Source organism: Octodon degus, unplaced genomic scaffold, assembly GCF_000260255.1.
Source record: "Octodon degus isolate 3935 unplaced genomic scaffold, OctDeg1.0 scaffold00277, whole genome shotgun sequence".
Taxonomy (NCBI): domain Eukaryota; kingdom Metazoa; phylum Chordata; class Mammalia; order Rodentia; family Octodontidae; genus Octodon; species Octodon degus.
This window is the reverse complement of record NW_004524853.1, coordinates 1,798,824-1,808,898: the sequence shown is the minus strand read 5'-3', so window position 1 is coordinate 1,808,898 and position 10,075 is coordinate 1,798,824.

Genomic DNA, 10,075 nt, shown 5'->3' with positions numbered 1-10,075 from the left:
AAGAATTGTTTGACTTAATTTACCCAAAACTCAAATATTATTAATATGTTAAAATTGAAGCAAATATTAGAACAAATCAATCACATTTTATAAATTATACTGAATGACTGTATTACACATCAGGGAATGAAATAACCTATGAGCAGCAGAAAGCTCAAAAATCAATTTTAATGTTTTAAAGGTTTTTGGAAAATGGGATATTAGTAATATCAAAAAAACTGGATACCTTGCAGACTCTGCATTCATTGTACTTTCTTAAGTCCCTCTGCATGGCAGCCATTGTCTTGTCCATTCATGGAGAACTTAATTCTCTTTATAGATACCTGCTGAACTATAACTTTCTCCTCATTCTGTGTTTTAGTTAATACCTCACTATTCACAAAACTTTTCCATGTGCTGTAATAAAATCTGTATCTCTGCCTTATCTGTATTTGGTCCTAGTTCTTTGCTTTTGGGCTGCAGCCATTATTATTTGTCTGTCCTCTACAGTGTTAAGCTTGAGAGCAATCCTCTGTTTGCCAAGTTGTGTCTGATAAAGTTCCACTTCATTGTCATGTGCAAGGAGCATTTGTAAGAACCACTAATGCATTCTGTTAGGAAAGTTTAAATATTCATGTTTGGGGTATCTAAGTTCATCTATTAGCATTAAAAAATCAAGATGGCTCATCCTAACAACAAGCTCTGAATCTGTTTTGGCCTGGATGTTAGTTTAGTTTATTATTACACTTCTGAATTTTTTACAGTACATCATATTAAAACATTAATCAGTCAACTGGCTAGAATTCAACCTCAAGATATATAGGTTATAATTAAAGATTAATAGATTTACTAAGACAGTTGTGTTGCTCATAATGGCATGAAGGAAACTTAGATCATTTTCTTCAAAAGTTTTGCTTTTACTCTAGACACTGAAAGTGCATTTTCAATGTGATATACACATCCTGGGGGAAAAAAAAGTGGTCCACTATATGTTTTTAAAATACATGTATTTATTTATTTTAGGTCTTTAACTATAAGTAACTTATTTGGATGATGCTAAAAAGAATAATTGAGCCATTTATTACATATGCCATATGGATTCATTTTTGTGAATTCTTTTTTGAATTTTATAAATATCTATGAATTTTTATTTGAAATCTTTCCATTGAAATCTTTCTTTTCAGGCATGAACTAGAAATTAGATTTCCAGGGAATGAAAAACTAAGAGAAAAGATATGTGATTTTCTTCTTCTTCTTCTTCTTCTTCTTCTTCTTCTTCTTCTTCTTCTTCTTCTTCTTCTTCTTCTTCTTCTATTTAATTTATTTATTTACATTTTGGCAGAACCAGGGATTGAATTCAGGTCCTTATGGATTGAACTTCCCTGTCCTCAGGAGGGAAGTACTTATTTTACTGAGCCATCTCTCTGGTCCCCTCCATTCTTATTATTTAAAACATAAAGTCTCTAGCTTGTAGTGTAACTTCTGAAGTGTTCACAATCAATAACCAAATTACTTTTCTAGTTTCATCTTCTTATGACCAATATACTGATTTCTTATGGATGCTCTTTTCTTTTCTATAAAAAAATAGTTTCTTCCCTTTCTGTCCACATAACTTGTTCTCTTACTATTCTAACAACATTCAAACTTTCTCATTTTCCCTGGGCAGCAGCAACCCCTTTGCTCTTGCCTTCCATAGTTTCCATTACCCACGTGTCATGTTTAGTTAGTGGTGTAAGGACATCACCTACCAGAGGAAGACCTCAGGAGCAAGGAGTGTGACTGATACATACATTATAGGTTTTTGATAAGGATTTACTAAGATACAGCACAAAAAATATCTGTGATGGATTTGACAAGATGCTGCCTAAATGCTTAGGAGATTTATGCACTAACAAAAAGATTTTAGAAACATTACTAAGTACAAAGTGATTACTTATCATATGTACTTTTATATCAAGTAAAAATGTATGGAAAAGGGAGCTTGCAAAGGCAAGCAATAAAAAGCATGTCCTCAACAGAATGGCTTTAAGTTTTCTGGAGAAACCACTAAATGTAACTAAAAGTGCTAAGTGGAATTCTATCAAATTTAGATTTTGCCATCCCCAACCCCGGGCACTGTGAGAGGGCAATTGAGACTACACATGGTGGTGTGAGCCCGTAATCCCAGCTCTTGGGAGGCTGTAAACAGGCAGATCACTACGAGTCCTATCTAGTAGTGAGACCCTGAGCACCCTGTAGACTCTTCCCTAAAATACAAAAAAAAAAAAAAAAAAAAGAACAAAGCTGTTGTTTCTTTTCTTATTTTCTCTAAACAGTACCATAGCTGGTCTTTGTTATCACTGAAAGTTTCAAAAGGTTCTGCCTCCATAGCAGTCTAAATAAACACATGCACTCACACATGTGCTGGTACACACACATACATACACTTACACATGTACATATACTTGTGCGGAAATGTACATGAAATTTCATCTCAACTCAAAACTAGGGGGGTAAACATTTAGCAATTATTATTTAGACTTGATTATAAAATTTTTGGTGGGATTAGTTTATATTTCAAAACATTTCAAGAGTTTACTGCCAAAACATTTGTTTTAGTTATTAGAATATTTTAGAGGACCAAAATTGGAGAAAGGGGACCAAAACTGAGGTCTTAAATTGCTGCTAACATGAAACTCTTTCTCTCAGACACTCTCAGTAGATGTGAATCTTCTTTTCTGTATGGAACTTTGTAGTTTCCTTCATTATACAATCCTGATAATTTTTAAATTTTCTCTTTACTCTTTAATGAGTTAGAGAGCTAAATTAGAAGTGTCCATTGAGATTATGATAGATTGTACTTTCAAATAGAGCTCTAACCTCTCCCACTTCTCATGCTTCTTCCAATACGATTTTCTCTTTCTGTGAAATGCAGAGGAGGAGAACACATGCACAAACACAACTATGAATGCTAAATGGAACTAGTGGTAGCCACCCAACATGACTACAGTAGATTACACTGTAATTTTTTTCCTGGACACTGAAATGTAACCCCACCTTTAAAACATTCTTTGCAACAGGCACGTTGGCCATGAGTTGGACCAGGATGAGCCCTGACAAATTAGCTGCTGACTTGCAGCTAGAGCACAGAGCAGGACATTTTTGCTTTTGAAATAGAAGGAGTTAATGGAAAGGAACAACTGATGATATTTCTGTCTCTCTTTCTTTGTCCAATGCCTCAAAATGTGACCATTTGTTCTTTACAATGTCAGCTAACATGTTTAATTTAAAGTATGTATTTTGCCTAGAAAAATAATGAACACATACTTGCATATTACCGAAGTTAATTCAGAAATTCTTGCATAGCAGTGGCCTTAATTTTACTTGGTACTTTCTTGTTTTGGATAGAAATGTATCACACAATGTTGGGATGTGCTGGTCTCTCAGTGTGATTTGTTGTACCCCAGGGAGAAACAGCGGTGGGAAGAAGGAAAAGACAGACAAGAAGAGAGGAACTCGGTTAGATAGTGGCTCCTCTCCCTGGTTGGCAAGATGACCTCTGAAAAATAGTAGGAGGCTTTGTTTACACCTTTACAAAGTTTCAAGGTGCAATGTTGCTTAGTGGCTAATAACTCACAATGTCCAAGCAAGATTTTTTTTCAAGAGTGAGGTAGCTTGACTGCCTAGACAATGAGGCCTCATCCTGCCCTCCCACATGTGATCAATTTTAGATTGAACAACTCCCAACATAGCTCCCTTTTTTGTTTTGTTGTGTGGATGATGGGTATTATATTGTAGTTAGAGAAGTTGTTTTTTGAGAATTCTTTACAAGACCTTTTTATTTTTGATATAAGTCTAAAGATTTTTGGTATTTGTATTTAGCAGTTTGATCTTATATTGTCTTATTAGTTCATAACAGTAGTGAATTATCAGTATCGCTGGCAATTGTAAGAGTTGTTAGTGAGTTAAGCCTTGTATAGCTTAACAGATTACTAGGTTGCTATTTTTATTTATTGTAGTTGCATTTCTTTGCTGAATTGTTTAGACCAAGTTAAAGCAAGACCTGTGCAAATATAAATTTAACTTTTATTGTCTGACAAGCTTAGTTAAATATTTTTAGGATTTACTTTGAAACCAAGTATAGCACCTCTTAGATGTTTTGTTATTGTCAGCCATCTGGATGACTCACAGCCATTGTTTGAAGTGTTTGTTTTTTTCTGAAAAGTTAAGAGAGATTTTTTGTTTGTTTGTTTTTTTGTTTTTTGTTTTTTAGGCGACTCTCCTTAGTCACATGATATATCATTGATCACTCTTCTGTGGTCTCACAATCTCTTTGATCAGAAAATTTGGGACTCAACTGAATTATAGGATGTTGTAGCATAGGTATTTTTATATCATGAGTTCTCATTGACCTTGAAGGTTCAGGGCCAAAGTATTGGCTATGTTTTTAGCCCACCTCCACCTATCACTCTAATTTTTGGTCTTTAAACCTTAGTAGTTAAACATCTAGAAGAAAGTCTTAAAGACATTACCCATTAACAGAGGCAGTAAACTTAACATTATTATCTATGTGAATATCAAGCACCTTTCATATAAAATGAAACTGTTATTCTTTAATGACCATGGATATTTTAATATTTAAATCCCTATAGAATGTTGAAAACACTATATTTTTACACAAATTTTGAAACCAAAGTCATTTAGCAAGATAAAACATTGCAGCAAGACAATCTTGATGACATTTTGACATACTTTAATTTTTGTCTTGACATAACATTTTTAACCAATCATCTCTATGTAATACATAAGAAAATTTTATCTAATTAGTCACTCCTAAATGGGATATACATCACAGAGGTCTGAATCTGAGAGAAAGTCTTGTCACAATAAGCAATCTTTTTTTTGCATTTTGGAAGACATGTATATCTGGTCTCATGAATGTACTTAATACACTGTGAGATTAACAATAATGAATTACCATGTACATCATATACATGTAAAAACCTTTGGTTCTTAATTTAGCTTCATACAAAGAGCATCTTTTAAGGGACAAATTGGGGCCAGGGAAATGGTTCAGTGGAATATGCACTTGCCTGGCAAGCACAAAAGCCTAAGTTCAATCCCCTGTTCTGCAATAATAATAATAATAATAATAATAATAATAATAATAAACCAACTGAGTGATATTAGAGTGACCTAAACAGTGTTTTGAGTTGATTGAACTATAACTTTGATTTCCATGTATAATCAGCATTGATGACACCATGCAAAATCTGAACCTCACTTTGTATTGAGTCTCTGCAAATACAGTTGCCACTTTTACTCTATGGCCTCAGAACTGGGTGAGCAGCTGGCAACAGCTTGTCTTAGTAGCTGGAGTGGGTTTTTTTATGGGCCATACCCCTTTAAGGAGGCTGTGGCTCTGTAGCCATGGCCTCTGTGCTCAGAGGCACAGCAGCCACTGTGTGTCTAATTGTCCCTCTATCTCTAACCACTGGAAGTTTTGTTTTTGCTGAAACTGGCACTATCTTGAACCTAACAAATTTTCAATACCAGCAATGTGCATAGCCAACACCAAGGCTGTAGCGAGCCATAGTCATGACCCTCCTACTTACTACCAAGCATACAGGACTGTAGTTGGTTGCTCTTGTCACCCTCTATGGCAGGACCTGCCATACAAATGTGCAAGTGACTGGAAAATCTCAGATGGATCAGTCTACAATTAGAGAGCATAGGCCTTCCCTGAACCCAGTTTGTGCAGCTTGGAACCAACTGTTTGCAATTTAAAAGAACTTTTTCCTTTTTTATGTAATTAAGCAAAGCTAGAGGGTTTAAAGTCTATCTGCTGTACATTTGCTCTATCCTCCTTTTCTCACTTGGGACTTGATTTTAAAACAGTAGTTTTTGTTAAGTCTTTTATGGTGATCTTAGATAGTAACATAAATATAGGAACAAAGAAAACTATATATATACATATATATAAATATATATACACACACATCTATGGTTTTTGAAATTTCGTTTTAATTTAACATAATCTAACTTTTTAAATCATTTTTTATGTTTATCTCTCTGACCCTAGTGATCCATTTTTGACCCTAGTGAACTTGTTTTATGCCTCATGAACCCATTTTTGGCCCTAGTGAGCCTCTATCTCTAAGTTTTATACCCAGTGTCAGTATTAATGTATGTCTGTACTGAATATTGGCTCCAATTTATTTTTTCATATTTTTGAAGCGTTTTTGTTGTCTATATTTATTTCGTATTGGAAGTCCCTCCCCAATATTGGGATCTGTTGGTTGCTCAGTGTGATGCATTTTACCCTGGGGAGAATCGGCAGCAGGAATGAGGAAAATACAGACAAGAAGACAAAAGCTGGGTTAGGTGGTGGTTCATCTGCCTAGATGGTGAGATGACCCCTGAAAAATAGTAAGGGACTTTGTTTACACCTTTACAAAGTTGTGAGACTCAAAGTTGCCTAGCAACTAGTAGCCCACAGTGTCCAGATGTCCAGAAAGGATGTGCTTTTTTCAAGACTGAGGCAGCTTGAATGCTTTAGTCAATAGGCCTCCTTCTGCCTTCCTACACAGGATCAATTTTAGCTTTAGCAGCTCCCAACAACATGGCTAATGGATACTTTGGGACGTGTATGTTAACCAAGGCCTGTGCTAGACAGCAATGATTCAGGAAGGCCTGTGTGCCTCTCTCATGCTGCTGATGTTTCAGGAAAAAAGATCATGAAATTAAATTAAAATAGAAACTGTACACAGGAATTTGGAGGGATTTTTATTTTATTTTAATGACTGATGTGTAGTGTGGGACAAGAAGGATAAGTGGAACTGAAGGGGTCAGATTGAGAGAAGAACTACAAGAATTCCAGCCACCAGAAGAGCACATGAAAATTCCATGCACAAAGAACAAGTACATCACATTTGAGGAACGGAAAATGACTCAGTGGTATTATGGGATAGGGACAAGGGATATGTTCAGAAAGAGACTGAGAAGAGAGGGTTTATCATAGCATGGTATCTGAAATATTGGAGAAGCCATCAAAGGATTTTAAACAAGTGAATATTAAGTTAAATTCTGATTTAGTTGCCTATATGTAGTGAATAGGAGCAAAAATACTCTAAAAGTAATTTAGGAGCATTGAGAGTTTTTTGCAAATTATTAGGATAAGAGGGGATGGTGTGTGCAGGACCACCATGTCACCTTCCCCTAAACCTTAACATGATTGTTCTTACTTAGAAGCAGTCAGACTGTATAGAAATGTTTTCAGTAAATTGACTTTCAGGTTGAACAGTGAATAAGGCTGCTTCTGTGTACTGGTCCTCAGTGAAGCAAGAGAGTGGCATGTTGGACTTACCTTTGCACCTTGCCCATGGCCATATTTGAGCCCAGAGAACCACGCTGTGAGACTGGGGGCTAAAATATGAGATAATATCTTTGTTGAGGCCTGTGTGACTCCAGAGGAAATTCATTTCCAAAACTAACTACAAAACAGGTTACTAATTAACCACAACCTGAATCTGGCTATTCTGTTCTTTGTTCCTTTTCAAGCCTTGTCTTCCCAGCCACTAATCTAGCACATCTACTCATCAGCTCCTTATCATTTACCTCAATGTCAATGTCATGAGGAAATACCAAGGTTCTGACTGCCTCATGGCCTTTTTTCCCCTGTGAACCTGTAGCTATCCCAGCTCTCCCTTGGTCTCTTACTCTTTGCACCATGCACTGTAACACCTTGCAGGAAATTGGGGACTCACTGCAGGAGTCTTAATAACTAGTTCCAATTGTGGCCTGAACACACGGAATCCCCCTCTGTCTGATGGATTGACAAGTAGCATTCCACAGCATTTGGCTCTTGTGAAGTATGGAACTAGTCAATGCTTTCAACATGAGTAAGATATTCACTAGGATTAAAAGATGGGGAATCTCTGGGGCTGGTGAGATAGCTTGGTGGTCTAAGCACCTGCCCAGCAAGTACAAAGACCTAGGTTTAATCCCAGGTACCACATGCCAAGCTAGGCTTGCCCTGGGTATGCTGAGCTGGCCACTGAGTCCAGGCATGTGGTGCATGCCTATAATCCCAGCTGTGTAGTGAGACTCTATACAAAATATATTTTTAAAAAATTGGGAATCTCTTCTTTAAAATCTATTTCTTTAAAAATCACCTTATAAAAGTCAAAGTATGCAGTACCAGCTAGCAACATTACCAAAATCTCCAGGAAATAATTAAGTTTCACCCTTGGTTCCCTCAAGTAGGAACCTTGGGTATTGAAAATTGGGACAAAGTAGGAAAACATTTAAAAAGAGCTAATCACAGAGGAAAGACTGTTTCTCCGGAGACCTTCTCAGTTTGGAGCTTGATAAAATCTGTTTTAGGTCCATTAAGTGCCATGACTCCCAAAGCTTCTGCTTCAGAACAGGATAAGGGAGAAAAGGATAAAGAAAAAACCCTAACTGCATCACCAGCTCCTGTGGGAGACCCAGAGCTGGGTGAGGCTTATAGAGAAACTTCTTGATCCACACCTCCAAAATTTTTGCAGAGTGACCCAGCAGCACCCAAGATGGCAACAGAGTCATCTCTAAGGGTAACAGTGACAGGGGAGGTGGTTACAGTGTGAAACCTACATCAGAGGGAATAAGACAGCCATTGCAGACCAGCAACAGAGCCATGTAGCAGAGAAATGGCTTCCCCTTGTTTCCTTCAGACTGGCTGGGTGTGGTGACATACACCTTTAGTCTTGGCTGTGCGAGAGGATAGGCAGAAAAGATGCTCAGGTACCAGGACTCATTACACTGAGAGTCCTGGAGTCAGTGTTAACCAAATTATATGAAATCATACCAAGAGGAACCCCACAAACGCTTTCGGAAAAATTGAAAGATCTGAGTAGGTGATAAAAGGTATGGAGAGGGCAGAGCCGGAGGCCAAAATGAAAGAAGGAGGCACACAGCTGTCAAAGCTTTTTTTTTTTTTTTCATGTATTTAGTGCAGAGTCTACAATGTCTCACTACATAGATTGGACTCATAGTGATCCTCCTGTTTTCAGCCTCCTAAGCACTGGGATTGCAGGTATGTGCCACCATGCCCAGTCTCAATCGGATCTCAGCGCACCCTGGGGGCAGGACTGGCACGGCACACCAGGGATCGAGCCCAGGTCCCTGTGTCTGCCTAAGCAAGCATTTTAATCCTCTGAGCTATCTGGCCAGCTCCCAAAATTCTTAAGACAAAATAAGATTCAACTATAATATATTGAATATTTTTCCTCCAGTCTTTAGAAAAGTAGTTGGGGGGAAACTATTGAGGCCATAGGAGTTTTCATAGTTTTATCAGAGACATACTCCAAAGAATGTGGCCAGATACATTATTGAGATATATACATTGGTCAATGTCAAAGGGCTAAGTTTTCTATGGGTAAAATATTAAGATCTCATTGAAAATATGCTCTTGGGGTTGGGGAGATAGCTACATGATCTAAACACCTGCCAGGCAAGTGCAAGGACCCAGGTTACATCCCTGGTACTGCATGCCGTGCCAGCCCTGGAACTTCTGGCACACAGTGCTAGCCACTGAAACCAGGCATGCTGTCACATGCCTGTAATCCCAGTGCTGGAGAGGCTGAGAAAACAGGATCACTACAAGTCAGGTCTTCATAGTGAGACCTTTTACAAAATAAATGAAAGTTTTAAAAAATAAAGTAAAATAAAGATGCTCTTGGTACAAAATTAGATTAAGAGTTAGAGCCAACATATAGACTTCCATATAGCTATGACGTTTGTTATTGTTCAATTTAAGCATAGTGAAAAACATGTTCACACCTTCTAGATATACAGGTCAGCTAAAGTATAAAACCAGAATTATTAAAAATTAAAAATAAAAGAAATAAACTCAAGATTATTTATAGGTCATCTTTTTTTTTCCTCCCCTTTGGTGGAACCAGGGATTGAACTCAGGACCTTGCACTTGCCAGGGAAGAGCTTATTCTGCTGAGCCATCTCCCCAGCCCAAGATTATTTATAATGGTAGCCACTTTCTCTAGACTCAGATATCTGCCTTTCTCATATGTTCCAGCTACTTATGATAAGAGACATATGTAGGAAGAAATTAAACAAG